Genomic DNA, 22752 nt, shown 5'->3' on the forward strand with positions numbered 1-22752 from the left:
ACCAGTAAATCAAATGTTTAGAAAGGGAAAACTGCCACCGGTACCATCCTCCCCCTACAACCCACTGTCACCCCATCCTCATTCAAACCTTCCCCCTAAACTTTCTCAAGGGAGCAAAAACAAAACAAAACATAAAAATATATAAATACAAGTCCCAAACTGAAATGAGAGTGGTAAATACACTAAAAGTATTATCTGCAATTCCGCATCCCTACCTGACCATAAATTTTGAAACTTTAGAATTATTCTTAATATTAAAAACCCCGGAAACAATTTGGCCTCACACTCTATTTAAACTTATCTTTTCACCTTCACAGAAGAGAGGCTTCTGATGAGAAGTCAAAGAAATCTGTTGAACCTTGTCTTTGTGCGTGAGTCTGGGCAATTGTGTGAATGAGACCCGTCCCTGATGAGTCCTCACGGACAAGGAAGAATTTAGGTACACAGCTTTTATGTCCTAATCTAGGGGTCCTCACTTCACTGAGCTTTGAGTGTTGGAGTCTAGAGAAAGCATCTGCAAGAAGGAGACATCCTCTGGACCTGAATTTAGAAACTATACATGAAGAGCTGATTCAAAAAAGCCATTTACTGAATATAGTTGTTGCAAGTTATTTCTATATGACAGAATTTCAAAGGATGAAACAGTGAAACAGCCAAACACATGAATAATAAGTTAGCGTACTGGCTCTTGGGACGGCATGCTCTTGGTTAGATTATATAATCATACATATATCATGATATATATAAAAATCATATTATGTGATATGATAGAATAGAAAGAGTAGAAAATAAAGACTTTATATAATATAGTTTCAATAAAATTTCTATTAGCTCTCATATATATATATGATTCTTTGGATACACATATATGTATATATGAGCATAAAATACAGTTTTCAATACACTTACTGCAAAGATCAGGGCCTGAGGCTCTGATTATGTCCTGAAGGACAATAGTGGGGGAAAAGCCAGTTGGTTCATATTGGTCCTAAATCAAAAAAAGCTATCAATTAGGAAAATCACCCCATCGTGTTTATCCTCCCTTTGAATGAATAAGGAAAATCATTGTAGACATGGGTGACAGAAGAGGAAATGTGAACCTTAGATTTAAATAATTCACTTCCCCCAGGCTATAGTTAAAATTTAAAGATCTAGCTTACGCATTAAAAAAAAAAACCTGGAATCTTATATTTGTGATGTTTTATCCACTTCACATATGCATTACTAAAATTGGACTATAGTTCTTAGAAAAAAATAACAGTGCATCTGCTTTCCATGAAATCTCCCTGAAGGAAATAAATGTTTTTATTTGCTACAATGAGCTACCTGAATGCCATTCCATGCCATAATACAACACGACAACACTTAACCTGGGGTAATTCAGCATGACAGCATTTTTTGGGCATAATTTAAATTATTTTAGATTAATTTGCCATATTAGCGAAGGTTGCATGGAATTTGCTACAGCTTTTTGAGTCTGCGTGCATTCAGCATCCCATGATCCTTGGGCATCCCTTACACCCAATACGAGCTCTAACAAAGTTCTTGTGAGAAGACACCATGGAGCAGCCAACTGGAGTCTCCTCCTGGTAGAGGACAGAGTGGGATTTCATAAATGCTCCCTGGGGGTCTCAACACATTGGGTGGCAGGAGTCAAGAATCATTTTTCTCTCTGCACCCAGAAGCAGCTGTAGCACAAGACACAGTTGGATGGGAATTGGCTGTAAGTCCCGTAGCGCCAAACACATGGACGTGTTGACATAGCAAGTGTGCAGCCCAGTGCCCAGCATAGGGCTTTAATGTGTGATGCACATCACTGTCAAGTTGGGAGAAGCCTCCAGAGTTATAAAGAAAGAGAAATAATTCTCAGCCTTCTAATGCAAGCTTAATGGAAAAGAGTGGCTGTGCGGGAGGCACCCAGGAGCCAGCACCTCCCTGGACTTCAAAGAGACTGCTAATCTCATTATATGCGGATGTTTGTATTTTAACCATGTTTTAAAATATAAAGTAGGAGTTGGATTCATATCTGTTGTCAACCATGGAAGCAATTTAGAGGTAGAAAGACTAGAGTAAATGCCTTTGCGCTGGCTGCTCCCACCATTCACTTCTATCCCTAGGGATAATGACTGGTCATTGTTTCTTGCTTTATTTTGGGGTTAGGCCTAAACATTTAAACTTAATATAACCAAATGGTTTAATGATTCTTCTAATAGGACTCATTCATGGTTGAAAATTCAATTATATCCATCATATCCCCATTATTTTACATATCTCTAGCACATCCCTCTTGTAACTATTTTATCAGCAACTCTTGAGATACATTACTGCAGTGCATCTGACCCAGGAATAAGAACTCCTTCTTAACATTTGAAATGTTGTGATTGCCTGTAGGTAATTGCTCTGTCTTTATAATCCATGGATTGAAAGATAGGAAAAACAAAAATCTACAGGGAAGCCCACAACACTTTAAAATGAATTCACATTTTTCTTATCACCAGGGCATAGGTACACATTTGAAAAATATAATAGTACCTACATGTACCAGACATGATTTATTTAGGCTGCAAATAATGATTGGTGTACAGATGGATTTTTGGATCAGATCCCATGATGAAAATTAATTCATCAATGCTGACCACATCCACTCACTCCCTCCACACCCTCAGAGACACAGACACACAGACACACACCCCAGGTTGGGAACTAACAGCATCAGACTATAGAAACTTTCCATCAGGCAAGGCAGTTCATTTAAAGTAAACCCTTAAAAGATTGCAGTGAAGCAACACTGTTCTAAATGGGTCATCATTTAATTTTTAGATATTTGCGTGTTTTGAAGAGCAAATAGGCTTTCTATTCCAAAATAGCTCAATTATGTTTTGATTGCAACATCAGATTTTCCAAGGATCTTGGATCTCAAATACTGTAATCATTTATACATAAGTTGATAATTGCCTTACAAAAATAAAAACTGTTGCTGCGGTGGTATAGTGTGGGCATATGTGGTATTTTATCATCCTCGAGATCTCACAAATGCAGTTAGCTCTATTGATTTCAGAACACACATTATTTGATTCTGCATGATTTCAGGTACTGCATCTCCCAGGTAAGGAAGAGAAGAAAATGGGCTGATGCCTGTGCCCCTGGCAGGACCTTGGGGGGCGTGGGAGGAATGGGCTTGCCGTAGCTCACCCATCTCTGAGATTTAGCAGGTGGTTTTGCTCAGCATAGTGAACTCCATTTGCTTCCTGCACAAAGCCTTCAGAAATGAAAGAACATGCAGTACATCTACCCAAAAATCCCCAAGGAATGTCTTAAAAAAAAAAGTACACTCTGAGTGACCTATTTACGCCCTCATTCCATCATACATGTCATGATCCCATGGAGTAGTGGGCCGGTCTAGGTGTGCGTTTAGCCTGGGCAAGAGCTGTATTTTACTTTAATGGAGGTGTATTTCACAGGTCCTTTTGTACTTATTACCATTTTTTTCCAGGGGAAATGTATTACAAGGAGTACACACACAGTTGCCCTGATTTGTGACTTTTCTCAAATTTTTCTTTTTATTTTTCATTGAAAGAGAAAAATTAGTGGATTGGTTTTTAGGTTTTTAAGAAATCAGACCAAGAAGGTTTTAATGGAAGGAACAGATGGACTGCATCTTTGGGGCTACAGTTGCACTAAGTTTAATGCATATAAGGACCAGGTAATTGTTAATGTAACTTTCAACTGTAAAATTGATCATTCTAGCTATCTGTGCACAACAGAGCACATCTGTGTTTACTGCCTACCGTTTAAGTAACATCCAGCCAAGCTTGCTAAGCTTAGTAGGTCCCACTTCTTGCCCCACACAAAGAAAACACCACATAGATCCAAAGGAAGTTTATCAGATAATTTTTAAAATAGAAGTTCGGAGAGCTCTGCACATATTGCCCAAGGTCGTTGATTGTTATCCCAGAGAAAAATAGTTTTTCTCCTAGATCTGTCCAGTTAAAGCCTACAGCTTCCTCCTGCAAAGAAATCAGGCGATAACACAAGAAGAAAACATGAGGGTGTAGTTCGCCCACCCTGTTCTCAGCAACAGAGTAGGCTGCTTAAATATTAGACAAGTTCAAGGCAAGAGAGCAGTAAGCAGCCCAGATGATTTTACTGTCAAAGGTGTGAGGTGTGGGTGACTTCCAGGACCTTTAGGGAGCAGGGCATTCTGGATAGCAAACCTTGAAAAAAAAAAAAGCATTAATCAAAGCACAAAAATAGCAGGTATAAAACAGCGTTCATGTCACAGAACTGTAGTGAAACTTGCAAGCTTTCTTCTAGGAACCTATTTCTTAAGTGTCTGAAATTCAAATTTAATCCTTCTATGAGATCATTAGTCTATAGGCTTCACCTATTTTTATTTTCCAATTTAAAGAACTTGTGTTTTTTCACATGAGTGAAAAGAAATGATTTCTTTTACAAATTTGCCAAGGCATGAAAACACTTTAAGAGGGGCAGGTTTAACTTCCCATTCCCATTCCTTTGGAAGGTCTACTGAGGAACATGTGTCCAGTTTGGAAGTAACAGATGTGCATTTTTTTTTTTTTTTTTTTTTTTTGCACATCTAAGTACCTATCAAACCTAGGGTAAGAGAAGAGTTTTATGTTTCAGAAGAAAATATGCACTGCTCCCACATGGACCTATTGCTTGCCATACCGCAACTTCAGCAAGTCTCACTGATCTTGGAATACAGCCATCTCCATTCAGAATGATCCATTACAAACAAAGGTGACCTCTCTGTGAGTTCCCCCACCACCCCCCACCTCCCCGACTTCTCTCCCTCCGTAGAAGCTGCTGTGGGTTCTCTGTTATGCCTCTCTCTGGTCAATATGGTTGCTGGCATCTTCATTAAATGTGCCTGGGTATGGTAGGGAACCTCTTAAATCAGAAGGAGGAGCACTTTCTACCTACATGTCAAGTCAGGATGCTACCCTTTGAATTAAAAGGTGCTGTGGCTGCTTTGATTGTCTATAGGGCTTGCACTTTAGACTGTTGGTTTTGTTTTGCTATTTTTTTTTTAAATGGTGGTGATATATTTGTACCGACACTGGCCTATTCTCTCACTCATTATCTCTAGTGACAGATGCCATATCCATTCCTAAGAAGACCGATCTAGAATAAAATGCCTATAGAAAAAGAAAGAAAAAAAAAAAAAAGCAAAGCAAAGCAACTGCCCACAGATAGGTCACACTGAATTTTCACTGGAACTAACTGGGAGCAGACAGTCATGTTCAAATCAGTCATGTTCAAAATCAGCAGTCATGTTCAAATTCCATGAGCTTACATGGCATGATTTACTAGAACGGTATTTGCAAGATATGTGGAGCATGACCTGAAAAATCCAGCAAGGCAATAGTTGACTCAGTTAATATGCAGGCTTTGCAGAATTTCTTTGCATGCATACTCTAGAATGGTCTTAATTTTCAGAACCCATTTTGGCATCTAATAAGGCAGAGATAAAACTATAGCTAAAAAGTTTGACAGCCAAACATAAACAAGGATCTATTCATTGTTCTGTGTTTGCTTGTTAAAAAGGTAAATTCATGTTGTACCAAAATCATTTGTGAAGCAACTCATTTACACAGGCTAAACTTTTATAAGTAAACAATCCTTAGGACATTTGTATTCCTGGAAATTATCGCAAAGTTATATCAAACTTGTAAAAAGCTCATAGTGTACTAGATATTTGGAATTTCTTAATAAGACTGAAAACAGCTTGGATTTTCTTCATGCTTCTTTAAATCCCCAAGACCTAGTATGTGAATTGCTCTTAAAAGGAACATAAAAATATTGTTGAACTGTTAAAAGACTAGCTCCCATGTATTTCAGCCTAAAATCAGGAAAAACAGGCCATGTGATTTGGGGCTCTATGCTAAATTTCTTTATCCTCACAGTATCCCCTATTTCACTAACAGAAACATTAACTGTGTTCATATTTTTCAGTCAGAACAAGTAGAGCAACTGCTCCTAATTTTCAGTGTTCTGAACACCTCATTCAAGAGAAAAATGCATTTGACCACATACCAAGGAAGGCCTACACATGCACACATGTGCGCCCGCACAAACACACACACACACACAGACACACACTGCTCAGGATCTCTCCTTTGTATTTCAGTATCTTCATTACTGTTCTTTGTTGTCGGACTTTTATCTCTCTCAAGAAGGATATGAGTTCTTTTGTATTTCCAACTCCTAGTAGAATACCATAAAAATAGAAAATAGTTTTGTTGACTAAAACAGTGGCTATTACAGGAGAGAAATTAAGAAGCTGATTCTAGAATCCACAGCGTGGCTGTAGCCATATTTTATCAGTTCATCTAAGATCAAGATATTAAAAGAGACTGAGCTCCTACGAGGTACAAGGCTCCATGCTTACATTATGACGTATAAGACAGAGTTTATGCCCAGTGGTTTATGTCATGAAAGAACAGTATTCGGAAATCCTCACTTCCTGTCTGCTTTGATTCTTGTTACAGAAACATGGCAGATGATGGAATGGAGATAGTCAATACAGAGTCACTGAATTTTAGAATCATCCACATTTTTCTTACTGTGTTTCAAGATTCTAGCCTCATGCACTAAAATCATGGCACGTTCTCCTCTGTTGAAGTCTACTATTTTTTTTTCTGAAATCAGATGCCTAAGTGATGTTTTGCAAAATCTACGGTGCCAAGATTTCAAGTAGGATATAAAGGGTAAAGCTGAGAGGAGTTTCCGTATAATTTCTCTGTGTTTGTCAAATCTTGGGTCTTCCTGTTGTCTTCTTCTTTGAAGTAAAGGACTCAGAAGAAAAACTCCAGTGGACATGCAGCTTTGTACAGAATGGTCCCCCAGAAGGTTCCTACCCCAGCCAATGGTGAAGTCTCTCACACTAGCTCCTTTCCTAACGATGTTGGTATTTGTAAGGAGGAATTGGCTTCATTCATTTTTCCTAAGAATTAACTTTAAAAAAAAAAAAAAAAGCTGGAATGATGTTAATTGAAATTCTTTGTGTGGCTGGATTAATACACTTAAAATCTTCTCTCACCTTACGGTATACAACTTGAACTGCCTCCAGAAATATTTAGTGACTTCATGAAACAAAGGCATGCTGCTGTTTTTATCATTCTACTTTATTAGTATGAATGACCATGTTTACACCTAAAGAAATGGACATACTTAAACAAAATAACTTCCATTGGCTTTTTTTCCTAAGTATTTTATCCCAGATGTTGCTGGAGCATCGTCATTACCTGTTCCTTTGATCACCTTGTCACTGAGGCCCTGATGGTCAAATCGTTGAGTCGTATCTCATAGGGCTCCTTCTGTTTCCAAGGAACTCTATTGCTTCTTTCAGAAAGGCAACAATAAAGACCACTGACAAAGCAGCAAGGCTGGAAATCCTGGGATTAGAATAATACTCTGGGTAGAATAGGGAAGACCCAGTTCAGCAGAAGTTACAGCAGTCCAAGCATGGACGCAGGCCTCCCTGTGGCTACATCACAGCTTCACCTCTCCCTTGCTTTCTCCCTTCCCCTCCCACCATGGCATGTGTGTCACTCCCCGAGTACATGCCCCAGTAAACTTCCTGTGTGGATATCTCAGAGGCTCAAGGTCTCTTGCCTAGCAATCCAGCCTGTGACAGGAGAAATGGAAAATTAAGTCTGTGATCATTGAAACTTAGAGATGAAAACCCTGTTCTGTCTGCTCAATTCGTTAACTAAATAGATCAGCTACTACCTCCACCTGGTTTCCTAATAACTCACAGAACTTACCTTGGTAAATTAATAAATAGCCCACATAGCAGCTCTTTCTGTTTTGTTCTTTTTTTTTTTTTTTTAAGATTTTATTCATTTATTTGAGAGAGACAGAGCATGAGCAGGGAGGAGGAGGCAGAGGAAAAGAAAGAGGAAGATTCTCCACCAAGCAGGGAGCCCAATGTGGGGTCCGATCCCAGGACCCCGAGACTACAACACAAGCCAAAGGCAGAAGCTACCCATGCGCCCCACTTTCTCTTTTGTTCTGTCAGTCTTTATTCAAGTCCTTGGTTGCAGATAGACCACATACAAACCAGGATCGAATGTGGCCAGATTTTGACACTAGAGGTTCACAGTATAAATCCCTCCGTTGCCACAAAGTGGGCTGCAGCAAAACTGGGGAGACAAAATCTCATGTCTAAATATTATCACTACCTTCCTTCCCCTATTCTGTCACTAAAATACTTCATAACTCACTCTCATGTAGAGACACACAAAACAAATGTGATTCCTTGGACAAAAGTGGCATGGGCAGAATTCTTTTTGTTTTTTTGAGTAGGCTCCACACCCAATGTGGGGCTTGAACTCACAACTTGTCTATAGGATAAGAAATCGAAAGTTGCATGTTCTACCAACTGAGCCACCTCCAGAATTCTTTTTTACCATATGAAGCTAAAAAGAAGGGAAGATAGTAATGAGATATAATAGAATAATGCACTAGAGTAGCTATTATTTTTAGGCCTAGTAAAACTGTAACTTAGATTAAGAGGTGGGTGACCAATTTTTAGTCTAGGCTATTTCCCCAGAAAAACACAACAATTTATATAGTCAATTTTCAATTATCTGCCCAAGGAGAAATAGCAATAATGGCAATTATCCAAAAGAGTAGATAATGAGCAAATTCATTTCTGTTTGACTTTGAAATATTGTTCTGTATTCCAAAACCAACTTTTGGATGTGGATGCATTTTAAATTCTGTAAAGTTGCTATGCCTCAAACTTAAATATTAAAATTATACTTTAGAAATCAAATGGAAGAAAGTGTTTTATATTCTTCATCTTGTCTTGTACAGTATATTCCTGCTTTCTATATTATTGCTGAAAGCAGATATTATTTCTTAGGGCAATGTTCATCCTAAAATAGAGAAATTCTGCATCTATATGATTCCTGGTTTGTATTCTCCTAGCACCGATGATAATTTAATATTTTGGTTGAAAGGATACTCCCCCCTTCGGTTGCTTGGCTAAAGTTAATTATATTTATCTTTTGTGTATGTGTCAAAAACAACTAAACAGAATGGGCCATCAAGATAAGGAGTTAGGTCAAAGTAAGATATGAAATGTATAAATGCGAACATCTACCCATGAGAAACTGAGTTGGCCATACACAGACTTTCTAGACCTATTTTGGCCCTGTTTTGTTATTTTTCATTCAGTAAATTCTAAACTGTATACAAAGTTACCTGACATAGGATCTGGCTCAGGTTAGCAGTCAGTAAATACTCATTTCCTTTATTCCTTGCATCCTTTTCTTCATTCAATAATGTTTTACATAAGATGCTTCATATTCATGCTTCACATACTTTAGTAAATGTTTATGTTTTAGTCCATTCTTTTTCTGGGTAGAAGATAATCATTTTGTAAAAACGAATTTTTTTAAGATGCTAAAGTAAATCTTCCAGATGTCATTTTCCCAATGTCCATATCCAAGTTGTGTTTCAATTCCTAAAAGCTACCTCCATGGAATTTGAATTCTCACTATTTTTTTTAGATTTGTTTTTATTTTTATCTATTTTTATGTAATCTCTACCCCCAGGGTGGGGCTCAAACTCACGACCCCGAGATCAAAAGTCATGTGCTCTACTGAATGATCCGGCCATGTGCCCCTGATTTATGACTATTAATCTATTAAGAGCCATAGCGTTTTATTTTTTTTTTTAGATTTTTTATCTTTTATAAACATATATTTTTATCCCCAGGGGTACAGGTCTGTGAATCGCCAGGTTTACACACTTCTCAGCACTCACCAAAGCACATACCCTCCCCAATGTCCATAACCCCACCCCCCTTCTCCCAACCCCCCTCCCCCCAGCAACCCTCAGTTTGTTTTGTGAGATTAAGAGTCACTTATGGTTTGTCTCCCTCCCAATCCCATCTTGTTTCATTGATTCTTCTCCTACCCACTTAAGCCCCCATGTTGCATCACCACTTCCTCATATCGGGAGATCATATGATAGTTGTCTTTCTCCGCTTGACTTATTTTGCTAAGCATGATACACTCTAGTTCCATCCACGTTGTCGCAAATGGCAAGATTTCATTTCTTTTGATGGCTGCATAGTATTCCATTGTGTATATATACCACATCTTCTTGATCCATTCATCTGTTGATGGACATCTAGGTTCTTTCCATAGTTTGGAAGAGCCATAGCGTTTTAAAGGGTAAGCGTGAGGGTTACTAAAACTTGACTGCATCCTCTCCTGTCTTACTCTCAGTCACGTGGCCCTCTCCCATTCTAGAACAGTACATTTTCACATAAGGCAGAAGAGTTTATCAAGCATTGTGGTACTTCTGATTGCTTGCTTTTGGACTCCCTTTCTTTGGTGTTTGACTTGATAAGTATTTGGTGTTTGACCAAAGTTGGCTTTTTCTCCCCTCAAAGATCTGAAGAATATCTTCAGTTGATCACTAACAAGACACTGGACAGGTGGGTTAAACAAATGGTTAAGCTAGGTAGACCTCGTTTCAAACACTGGCTCTGCTACCCACCAGGGTGAAATTAGACAAGACACCATCTGTCAAGGTGATGGTTTTTCTCATTATTAATCTTAACACAATAATATAAAGCAAAGAGGATTGTGGTGATGCTCATAGATAATAAATATAGGCATTAGTATACATTAGGCATTCAATAAATGTTGGTGTATGTTACAAATACTAACATTTATTGAGCCCCTACCTGGTGCAAATACCTTTCTAGGCATTTTCTCTGTATTGATTCATTTACATCTCAGTACAACTCTATGATTCAGGTTATGTTATCACAGTTTTATACATGAGACCTAGAGCGCTTAAGGCACAGTAAACAGCTGAGTCAGTATTTCAACCCATCCCCTACACTTAGCCGACACACAACACTGCATCTCGTATAAAGAGCAGCCTTTTAGTGGAAACCGGAGCCAGCAGGTAGATTCAGGGGGACCCCCTCATGCCTCTACCCATACCCATAGCATTGCCATTCTTCACATCTGGCCACACGGCTTAAGCACCACCCCAAACACAGACCTGCAGTCAGAGTGTTATTTCCTATGAGGGACCATGCTATTTTAAGTCACCCAGCTTTACCCAGCACTCATATAACTTGATTGGTGAGAACAGAAAATTATGCCTCTTGGTATGAAGGTTTATACAAATGCAACTTGAACCCAAGGCTCAGATCAACTGAAGCCTGCTGCTAGTTGGCCTCCAGTCTGTCACGTCCACAGATCTGCTCAGATGCAGCCAGTCTCAGGGTAGCCCCAAGTGAAAGTGAGAGGTTGTGGGTAAAAGGGAAGGTACTCGTGCTTAGAAGCCCCAGCTCTGCCACTAACTAGCTGAGTCCTTGCCCCGCCAGCAGCCGTTTGCGTCAGCCCCTGGAACACCATCTCATTACTTGGAAATTGAAGATGTTGCATTAGATCTTAGGTACAAGACCGCCACCCATGAGCTAACCCTGACCTTCCAGGAGCCTTTGGCTTCAGCCTTGTTTGACTTGCACAAAGTTTTGCTTAATTTAATTCTACAGTACAAAACGAGAGATTTTGTACATGAAAATCCTCATTTCTGTCTTCTTTTGAAAATCTCCAGTTGTAGCATCATCGGTTCTGTTTTTCTTTATGGCATCAGTGGAAACCCTCAGCGGGATGGGAGAGCTGGCTTCCCTCTAAGCTGAGACATGGAACTACCAGGTCGCCAGAGCCCTCCCCTCTTCCCCTGTGGTCTCACACCCAGCCTGCTCCTCATCCTCATCAATGCCCTTCGCCTGGTCTTGGAGGCACATGGGTTCGCAGTCCTGGTACCAGCTCCAACCTCCCTTTGTTCATGTGTTCATTATTTTTCTCAGTTGATCAACCTGCATTCAGTGCTTACTTAAATGCCATTTTGTGTCTTGTACTCAAAGCCTGAATTACAACTCTTTTGTTTCTTAAGGGGCAGAATTCAGAGGCTGATTAACCTCCACTGCTTCTAAAGTTTTCTCCCTTCTGGCTATCTACACAGGATCCTGCAGTTTGCTAAACAGCAGCTTCTCCTGGCACAAGCCGCTGCAAATCAGACAAACTGAGACCATGCCTTGCGCCCGGCAGCTGCGGTAAGGAGTCGTCCACGGCAAGCTTGGCCCAACAGGTAAGAGAAGGCACTGCTCAGTTACGCAGTCCGTTACTGGGGGAAAATAATGGCAATGCTATAAAAGCAGAAATCAATATCTAAGGACTAATGAGGAGAGAAAATTTTAGTTTGTTTCTTTTATTACTATTTACATGCTATAACATGTAAGTAACCCTTGCCGTGAGTCATGAAATAACCCTGGTTCCTGAATGATCCAGGAGGAAAAAAATGCAAGCAAAAAAAAAGGATGGCCTTTTCAAAAAATTCGTATTTACAACTGCCTACAAAACCTTTGACTGATTTTAGTGGTGGCCTCTTTTAAGATGAAACATCGGGGAACTAAATATATGCCTTAGGTGACCTGAGACAATGTCTATTTAAAAATCCATTTCTTCAAGGCTATAGCTAATTGATTCTTAAAACTTCTTTGCTGAAATAACCTTGTCCCACAGGCAATTGTGCTTCAATTATTTCTTATTTCGCTTGGAAATAATAGTCTTTTTATATAGAAAATAATGGAATAGTTATAAAAAGTGTCCAAAATAACAAGTAATCGTTAAAATATTTTTACTTAAAGGGATAAAAACTCAAGACAAATATTCAGAATATTCCTTCATACGCTAACTTTTAGCCCTAAATAGAGTGTTAATAAGTTTATAGAAATGATTGCAGCCTTCCTGTAGTGTGACTCAGGAAAGTAAACCCATGCTGGCTCCAGGGGACTTGAATCATACTTTTATCTCTTTTACCATCCCCTCTGTGACCTGGGCCAGTAACTACAGTTGCCTTGCCCATGAAATGAGCAGATATTTCAGGTTGCCTTCTAAACACCAGGCTCTGTTGGATGATGAGGTTCTGTGAGTCGGGGTAGGAGGGCAGCTTTGAGCTAATTCCCTACAAATTCATTTGCCTAAAACAACTTCAACAAAATGACAGTTCACCGAACTTCTTTCTTCTTTTCATTATTTGCGAGGTTCACAGCAATTCGCACTGGGTATGTTGGGTTTTACCACCTTTGGAGATTCCGATGAGGTTTTCATTGATAGTTTTCCAGTTTGCTTCGTAACAGCATTTGAAGGAAGGCCCATTTTGTCTTTGCCTTTCCCCTGGCTGTTACGTAGGGAGGGGATCCTCTGATAAGGAGTCATTGAGAGGCATCAGCGCACAACCAAAAAGGACATCGACTAAGAGACAGGACCCTAACACCATAAGGGTTGTCCAAACTCAAGACAAATATATTCAGTATTTAAATATATTAGGCAAATTGACCACTTGGGGAAACTGTTTCATGGAGTTTGCCTCCTGATGGGGTCCTCCTTCCTCCTGGGGATATTAGAGTTCAGTGAAAGAAAATGATTAGAACGACAGCAGGAAATAAATAATACAATTACATATTGTGATAAGCACTATGGAAGATGCAAGGGGTGCTTAGACAGCGAAGAGCTGGAACTGGCTTCATAAAGGTAGTCAGGGCAGGTGTGAGAGGCAAAAGAGCTATTCCCAGTGCCTCCCCTTTCCAGGCATGTGATGGGATTCTGCTGCCTTATTCACACTGAGATTCCATGAGGCCATGGGAGTTGGTCTGGCCAATCAATTGTGTGTAGAGATGATATGTGTCTCTTCCATGCTGGGGCATCTAATTGACATCACTCCAGCTCCCTGTCCCTATGGCATTCTGACACAAGATATGGTTGCTCCCTTCACCTGGGACAGACAGGTGTGACCTCAAAGAACAAAGCCCCCTCAACCAACCCACACTGGACATACACAGCATATAGCATGAGCAAACAACAAATTTTTATTGTCTTCAGCCACTGAGATATGGAAGCTTTTTATTAATGCAGCTTAACAGAGACAATCCTGACTATTACAAGAGGCATTTCTGAAGAGGCCAGAAGACTTATTTACAACGGCTTTAAGAGACCTTGAGCTTGGTTGGTTCACAGAACTGAAAGAAGGTCAATATGGCTGGATTACAGTAAGTCAGGAAAAAGTAGGAAATAATCTTTAGCATTCCTCCTACTCTCTCAGCTCTTTGCCTGTGCTGGCTCTGAGGCTGTTCTGATATTTATATTCCTGGCAATGCTTGGAGATAGATTAAGTAGCTGACTTTAAATGCTTTTGATTTGTTTACACAAATCAAACTCTCATATTTTATCTCTTGCCTCTGGATTATGATCATTTTTTATCAAGAACTTTTGCATGTGGGCTATTGATATGATAATGCAATCCTAATGCCTTCTCAGGAGCTGAGGGCCTCTATCCTTTCAGTCAATACGAAGATGCACTTGAGTATATAGGCCATTCACAGCAGAGCTAAGGCTCAGGTTGGGAAGCCCAAAGCATTTTGCGATTGAATAACATGTAGTATGGTGCGATTTTTAAGCTCTCAGCTTTTCCTATCAATTTCTAATATTCTGGCAACAGAATCGAGGGAAAAGCCCCAACTTTTGTGGGACTCACCAGAGCTCCTTTAATGCGTATGTATGAGAGATTGTCTTTTGCACTGAAGATCTTGTTTGAAAACAAAACAAAAACCCCCTAGCAAAAAACAAATTGCATGAGATGCAGTTTATCTTCTTTGGGAGAAAAGAAGAGCTGAGTCAGTCCTCCTGGGATTTGACAACTAAGGTATTTCTTTATCCTTGACACTGCTCAGATAGAGCCACAGATATTATAACTGCCTTTATTGAAGTTTGGTAGATTTAGAGGAAGTACATCCAGCTGATATTACAGTCATTCTTGTACAGTTCTTAAAGTCTTAAGGATTTTTTATTGAGGTGAATGAAATCCTGCTTAAGAAAAAGAAAAGTAAGAGAAAGGAAGGGAAATGGATCTAAAATAAAAACAGGGTCCTTAATATAGTCCAGGCTCGGTGTTTTCCTATGTGACATGGTCCTCATACAGGAAGAAGTAACCCAGAAAGGTTATGATCACCAAGCCAGTGAGTGGCAAAACAAGGAAGGGATGGAGGTCTTCCCCATCTAATGACCCTTCTCTTTCCTCTCTACCACTTAGACTAGAGTGTGTGCTACTACTCTCCAAAGTAGTCTAGCCTTGCATTTCTATGATCTCCAGAGCCGTCCTATAAAAGATAAATACTAGATCATCCTTCACTTATTGTATAGCAAGGTTCAGAAGAGCCTCTAAACAGAGCTGCTTGTAATAAGTTGTGCTCTGATAATTGTACATCTTCCCTTTGTTTAGCCTCATCCTGTATAATTAGCACAGTCTTGAAAATAGAAGTTTTCCATGACATTAGAGTTCTTACTTAGCACACCCTCTAATTATTTCATATTTTCACATTAGGGATAAGATACTCATGGTGGAAGGGGGTAATTCTGTTTGTGATTTAATTACTTATAGAAGGAGTTGAGGAAAATCAGAAGAAAGAGGTTATTAAAATAATTTCTGAGATATATACACAAAGACCAAGACATAGGCATTTATTTTTCTCTTACCCACATTGTCTCCTGGCTTATAACATCATCAGTTATAATTGTTAAGATCTCTTTCTATCAACGACTTACTTTTCCTTCAAGACCAACTCAAAATCCTCTCCTCTACTGATATCTTTAAGATATTCACCATTAAAATTAAAATTAAAATTAAAATTAAGCTCTATCTTCTCATCTGCCAGAGCACTTTGTACTAATCTTAAAGCATGTCTCTGCTTTGTATTACAGGGATGGGAGGTAGGGCATAGACAACCGGTTGACTCACTCAAATGTGTTTTCTCTCTTTTCTTCCTGGACATGAAACAAGACAGCATTTCCTTTTCTTCCTTATAATTGGGTATGCCCACATGACGACTTTCTCACAACAGAATATGAGTGGAAGTGACGTGCTTCATCTGGGAGCCAGGATTTTTAGGACGTAGGTGTGCCTTCTCCATGCTCACTCTCCCCTGATGCTGTATGGGGCCCCCAGGGATGGAGGGAGCCGGGCTGCTAGATGACCAGGTAGAAGGCTGTCTGGCCAAGTGGGAACACCCTTAATAGATTGTTACACAAATAAGAAATAACTATCAACAAAGCTTGGAAATTTAGGGTTTATTCATTATAGCAGCTCTGTGGGCTTACCTAACACTGCGTACAGATGTTTGTACGCATGAGTCTATGTGTGTGACTCCCTCTGTTTCATAAGCCCTAGAAGGACTGGCACCCCCCCCCAAAAAAAAAATCATCCTTCACTGTGAGCAAAATTAAACCAAATAGCTGCCTCATTTGGAAAAGGAGCAGTTGGTCATCAAAATGAAGAGTACAGGGTACTCTAAAACATCTCAAGCACTGGGGATGCCATTTCCTCATTTGTAAGCAACTGTCAAGAATTTTCTAAATAACTTCATAGTGACCAGAGTGGAGAATGAAAGGGATACCCCATTCTCATATTAAAATGTGTCCTAGTTCATTACTCATTCAAATATTCAACACTGTTTCAATCAACAAGTAGGTATTAAACATATTGTATAGGCCAGGCAGTCTTGTAACAGTGCCAGTCAATAACAGACCGGGCCTCATCTTGCTCCAAGTCCACAGCTCAGTGGGAGAGCCAAACGCCCACTTCACACTACTGCATATGCACTCAGCTGCCCGCCCAGGTTCTCAGGTTCCTCATCTGTAAAAATAGAAGAAGAAGATTACATACTTCTCAGATTTTGTTGTATTTTTTAATTATATAATATTTAATGATTGTAAAAGAGCATCATGCTAGACACCTGAGCTTGATAATCACTCAAGAAATCTTAGCTATTTTTATTTGTATTAGTTTAGGTAAATAATGTAAGATTATAGGACCAAAAAAATAATAATAATAATCTGTGTGAACTGAGGGAGGGTCTGTGGAACACAATTTCTCCTTTGCAGTGACTCTTGATATGAGAACTGAGGGGCTGAGAATAATGTTCCACATTTTTAAAAACAAAAACAGAGTGTGCAAAAGACCAGTGGTGTGAGGAAGCATTTTTAAAGATTTGGAAAAGAGTAAGAGTCGCTGGAGTATAGAGAACAAGGAGGAAACCCTGCAGAATGAGATCACGCAGAGCCTTGGGGACCAACTTGCAGTCATGCTAAGAACTGACCCTCTTCCTAAGTGCAATAGAAAGTCACTGAATGGTTTCGCACGGGTCGTAGCACAGAATGACATGATCAGCTTTGTCTTTTAGAGAGATCGTTGTGGCTGTGAAGAAAAAAGATCAGAGGGAAACAGAGAATGTGCATGTGGACCACTTGGAAAGACTGGAGGAGCCACTCGGAGAAAACCCACAGAGAGGTCAGGCAGCGGCCGTGGGGATGGAGAGAAGGAAACGTAGGAGAAGTTTCTGAAGTGAAACCGGCCAGACTAGGAGATGGATTAAGTGTGAGAGAAGGGAGAGAGCGCTGGTCAGGACGGCTCCTGCTCTTTCACAGGGTTTCACAATGTGGGCACATTGCCCGGAGACAGGGAACCCTGAAAGAGGATCGGGATTAAAGATCATGAACTTACCTTTGTGCGTGCTACATTCTCATGCTCTTCAGAAATCCAGGAACAGGGCGCCTGGGTGGCTCAGCTGGTCAAGCCTCTGCCTTCAGCTCAGGTTACGATCCCAGGGTCCTGAGATCGAGCCCCGCATCCGGCTCTCTGCTCAGCAGGGAGCCTGCTTCCTCCTCTCTCTCTGCCTCCCTGCCTACTTGTGATCTCTGTCTGTCAAATAAATAAATAAAATCTTTAAAAAAAAGAAGAAGAAATCCAAGAACACATGCTAAGTACAAGGTTGGATATCTGGGTCTGGAACTTCATAAAGACATCTGAGCTAGAGTATAATTTTAAGAGTTATTGACATATGGTTATCACTCAAGGCCATGGACAGGAAAATTTTGCTTAGAAAATAGGCAAGAGGTGCCTGAGTGCCCCATGGTTAAGCATCTGACTCTTGATTTCTGATCAGGTCATGATCTCAGGGTCGTGAGTTCGAACACCACATCGGGTTCTGCACTGGGTATGGAACCTGCTCAAGATTCTCTGTCCTTCTTTCTCTGCCCTCCCCCTGCCACTTTCTCTGGAAGGGAGGGAGGGAGGGAGGAAGGAAGGAAAGAAGGAAGGCAAAACTTAGACTGAGAGGAAAAGAGGGGTGTATATACAAAAGGAGTTTTATTTTAAGGAGTCTTAGTGGAATAGTAGTGAGCCCAAAATTTGAGCGGGGAGGCCAGCAGGATGGAATACTCAGGAAAGAATTACAGTTGGAGTTCAAAGGCGTTCTGCTGGGAAAGCAGAAATAGCAGGCATTGCTATTCATCTGAAAAGCAGTCGGCTGGAGAACTCCCCCTTGCTCAGGGAAGATCTACTTTTTGTTCTATTCAGGCTTTCATCTAGTTGGAGGAGTCCTACCCCGCCCTACCCCCACCACATTATGTATAGAGATCTGCTTTACTCAAGGTCCACTGGGTTAAATGTAAATCTCATCTCAAACACCCTCACAGAAACATCCAGCATAATGTTTGACCACATATCTGGGCACCATGGCCCAGCCAAGTTGACCTGTAAAATTAACCATCGTAGAGACATAAAAAGAAAAAGGAAAACCAGAAAGAGGGCCTAGAAAGAGAGCCTATTTCCTAGGGCCTGTACTAGGGGCTGGGAATACAGTTTCTACTGTGGCGTACAGTGCGAACCCGGGGGTTCAGCCTGGATTTGAGTGCTAACTTTGTTGTTTACTTGCCTTGTGACCTTAGAAAGCAATAGGGACCAGGACAGCCTAGACTGGACCTGGCTGAGACAGAATGAACAGGATGGAGCCAAGCAGATCCAGCTGTATGCTGTGGAGGGCTGAGGCGAGCTCTCTGCAAATGACACTCACCCCTGCCCTCTCTCTGGCCACAAACATGGCTTTTAACCTTCATTGCATGGCTGCTGCCCGAGTTTGCTTTTCCGACGTTGTGTTTGTTCCTGGCCTTGGATGTGCTCTAACCAAAGACCTTCCCAAGCTGGGCCTTGGCCACTAAACAGACTAGAATGGAAACCAGAACGGTATACAATTCCTAGGTTGAAAAGAGAAAAGAGGGGTCCGCAGGGCCAGGAGTTGGGGTTCAGGTTGGCCACACCCCAGTGCTCTATCCTGGGCTTTTGTGGCAGGTTTTCTAAGTAAAGTTTACTGAGCCCTGAAGAGACAGCACAGAGAGATCTTTAAGCAGGGTAAAGACGTCTCCAGGCAGCAAACGTGTGGCAACCCAGAGCGGTGCTCCCTCCTCTTTCCTCCTAGGCTGGCTTGTTCTTAGCTCTGTAATAGCAAATACGATTAAGTAAGGATGTATTTTCCAGTTGCCTCAGCAAATATTTATTCAGCTGTGTGCAAGGCACCATGCTTTCTCACCAGGCTGTGACATGTCTAACGCATCTCAGGCTCCCTGACACCGAGGCCAGAGTGGGAAAGTAGCAAATGCTCTGTAGATGTTGGTCAAATGAATTAGCATAAATCCTGTAGGAATAAGGCATTTGGAAAATGCCTGATAATATATGATCAACAAATTCTTCTTAGCTAATAAAATCTACTTGAGATCCCACAAATGGTTTCTCATACCTTTCCTAAAAACACAAAATATAACTTATACTCTAGTGAAATAAGTCTAGCATATGATAAACTGCCTTATACATTACCTAATACAACCCTGTGGAATAATGGCTTACGGGCATTTGAAATGGCCAGAGTTATAACAGGCAGAGATCATACAGTTGATAATAAACCCACTTTGGTGGGTTCTGGTATTTTTGTTCTGATATTCTGCAGCGTAGTGGCTCCTAATATTTTTCCTGTCACAGTCCTCATAAGAGAGAAATTCCTCATGGGTCACACACTCCAGGTGGGTTATAAGCTACACCCCTTTCTACCTCCCAGGAAAGTTAATCAGAGGGCAAGAGAGTAAAATCAGTGTCTTTACAAGGATGGACTTAAATCTGTCTAATTTTTAAAACTGAAACCCTGTTTTAATGGGTTAAATTATGGACAGCCTTTACTGAGTGTTGGCTGTGTGCCAAGCACTGGGTCATGAGCTTTGCACATCTGATCCCATTTGCTCTAAGAACACGGTGAGCGGTTGGTTCCGTAGCACCTTCATTTTACAGGTGAGGAAACAATGAGCTATTAGAGATTACAGAACGTCTCAAGACTAGTACATGTCCAGGAGTGGAATCTAGGTCTTTACATTTACACTCTCTTGTCTCCAAAATCATATGCAAACTTCAGCACTTGGCGACTATTATTATACATCTTCTGTGACATCCCTCACAACTGACTGCCTCAATCTAGCTATTATAAAGTACAGAACCTTTTACTAAGGGTACAGTGCCACGTTTTGCCCCTGGTTTGAAACCAAGTCATTTATTTGAGCCACTTTAGGTCTTTAAAAAACAATAATGTAATAACCATCTTTTATTGAGTGTCTATTATATTTCACTCACTATGTCTGACACTTTGCAGAAATTATTTCCCATATTGATTAATTACAATATTTCTAATGTATTAATTTATATTATATTAATACTAGATTTCTAATGTAACAGATATACAAAGTATTACATATAAAGTTGGAGCGGAACAGAAGAGCCAAGTCTTGCCCCACTTATTAGTTTCATTTTCAGGCTACAGGGCACTCTGACCTCCCTTTCTTCATCCCCATTCTCCGCAAGACTCATTTGCTGCCTTTCCTCCTCCTCTGTTCCCTTCTCCACTGGCCTCACGGCCACCACTCCCCCGGCTGAGACTCGGCCTTTGGCTTACTGATGGGCCCTGCAGAATGGGTCTAGGAGGACCATCCTCAGACCTGAGGGAGGAAGGTGAGAGGAGAGGACAGGAAATAGTAGAAAGAGAAAGCCTAGCAGGGTAAGTATTTGAAAGGCGGGTACAGACCCCAAGCAGGAGAAAGGTGAAGGTGAGGACGTGAGAGGTGGGCCAGGAGAGAACACAGTGGGGCAGCCAGCTCCTTCCGGTGAGAAAATGAGAAAGGCAGGAGAAAGGCCTAAAGGCTAGCTACCGCAGAGTCTTTGAGGAGGAGAGGAAAGGAGAGAGAAATCTCTAGAGAGCGCGACGATTTTTTATGAGGAGGGAGAAGCACGAAGAAAGAGAAAAAGCAGATTTTTCCAGCCAAGCTTTCTATTTGTGTGGGAGTCCTGTTGACAGACAACCAGATCATTTCTCTCTGTTGTTCTCACCAACCACCCTCTGGAAGTCCTGCCCCAGGGAAATGCCCTCAGGACTAAGCCAAAGGAAATTCTCTGGAGCCCTTGCCATTTGAGCAGCCTCTTGAATGACAAGCCTCACAAAGGCTGGGCATTTTTTACAGAGCAAGGAGCAGGGGTCAGTACTAGGCAGGCTGTGGGCCAAACGGACCCCTGTCCAGTTTTGGATGAGGTCAAACACGAAGCTGGAAATGGGGTAGCATAGGGATCAGGTTATGTTAAAAATAAATAAATAAACATGTTGGTAGAAAGGAAAATAAAAAATATATGCACTTAACTCCTTGCTATCAAGATTTCAATTGAGGCGTTTGTACATTCTTTGATTTCAAACTTGCCCGTACTTTTAAACCATCCATGTCAATATGGGCACATTGTTCTACACATTTGGAGAGGATGCTGCCAAAGGTGATTACCCTGGGTGGGTCTGGATTTAGTTGAAAAGGCCGGTGCATGTCTGGCAGTCCCCTTGGTTGCACAAAAAGTTGATTTCGAGCTGTACCTCTTTGGAAATCTAGACCACCAAAACCGAGAGTTTGAAGGAAAAGTAAACAAGTGCTTCTTAACCTGTATTTTCACAAACAAGCAATTCAGTTACTTTGATTTTAAATTAACGAGTCAAGACGTCAGTCAATTTGATTAAAAACACATGCAGCATCTAATTGATTTGTTGACTGCACTGACTCTTGGCTTGAAAAGGCAGCACGGTGTAATGAAAAGGGAAGGGACTTGGGAGCCAGGCAGCCCCAGCTGTGAACTCCATCACACACACCCCCACAAGATTCTGGGGAACCTCTGAGCTTCAGAACACTCATACCTATGTCCTGAATGCCAGTGATAATCAAATGAGAGAACAGGGGTAGAAAGAAGTTTGCACACTAAAAAGTTCTGTACAAAATTCAGTTATTACTATCCATAACTGTCCCACAACCCCAAAGCCAAGTATCCATCAGTCCTTTGAAAGACTGACACTATATTTGATACACTTGCTCATGGGAACCCTCCCACGTGTGACAACTGCTGTCCCTCTCCTGTCTGAGTCATATGCCCTACTAGGGTTCAATAGTGCCCTCTCTTACCAATTTAATTCAGCACCACTAACAATAATAAGCCCAACTACTGCTGCAGTTAATAGAAATTCTCCTTTAAGTGAAGTGCATCTGCTGTGACATCTGCTTAAAACCCAGGGAGAGGAGTCAGTGTTCACAAGCAAATTGAGTAATTACTATGTAATTACACTATAAATTGTGGAGTCATTGATTTGCTCTCAAAATTCATATATTTTGGATATACTCAATATGAAAACCACCTGGGTTCTTCCAAAATATGCAGCTATGTTCTCAAAACGGTCAGTGTATGGATGTAAGCAAAACAGCTGTGGCCAAAAATTTGAAGTATTATCTCTAGAAG

At 40.7% G+C, this 22752-nt stretch overlaps 1 protein-coding gene across 2 annotated transcripts in view; it reads left to right on the forward strand.

Moving 5' to 3' along the window:
• The window catches only part of B3GALT1 (beta-1,3-galactosyltransferase 1), a 523605-nt gene that overhangs the window by 471519 nt on the left and 29334 nt on the right, over positions 1-22752 (forward strand). For both annotated transcript variants that reach the window (XM_032355847.1, XM_032355848.1), the window contains one exon: positions 12028-12153. The gene's annotated coding sequence lies outside the window, so the exon portion shown is untranslated. The remainder of the gene's footprint in view (positions 1-12027; positions 12154-22752) is intronic.

Source organism: Mustela erminea, chromosome 8, assembly GCF_009829155.1.
Source record: "Mustela erminea isolate mMusErm1 chromosome 8, mMusErm1.Pri, whole genome shotgun sequence".
In the NCBI taxonomy this organism is placed as follows: Eukaryota; Metazoa; Chordata; class Mammalia; order Carnivora; family Mustelidae; genus Mustela; species Mustela erminea.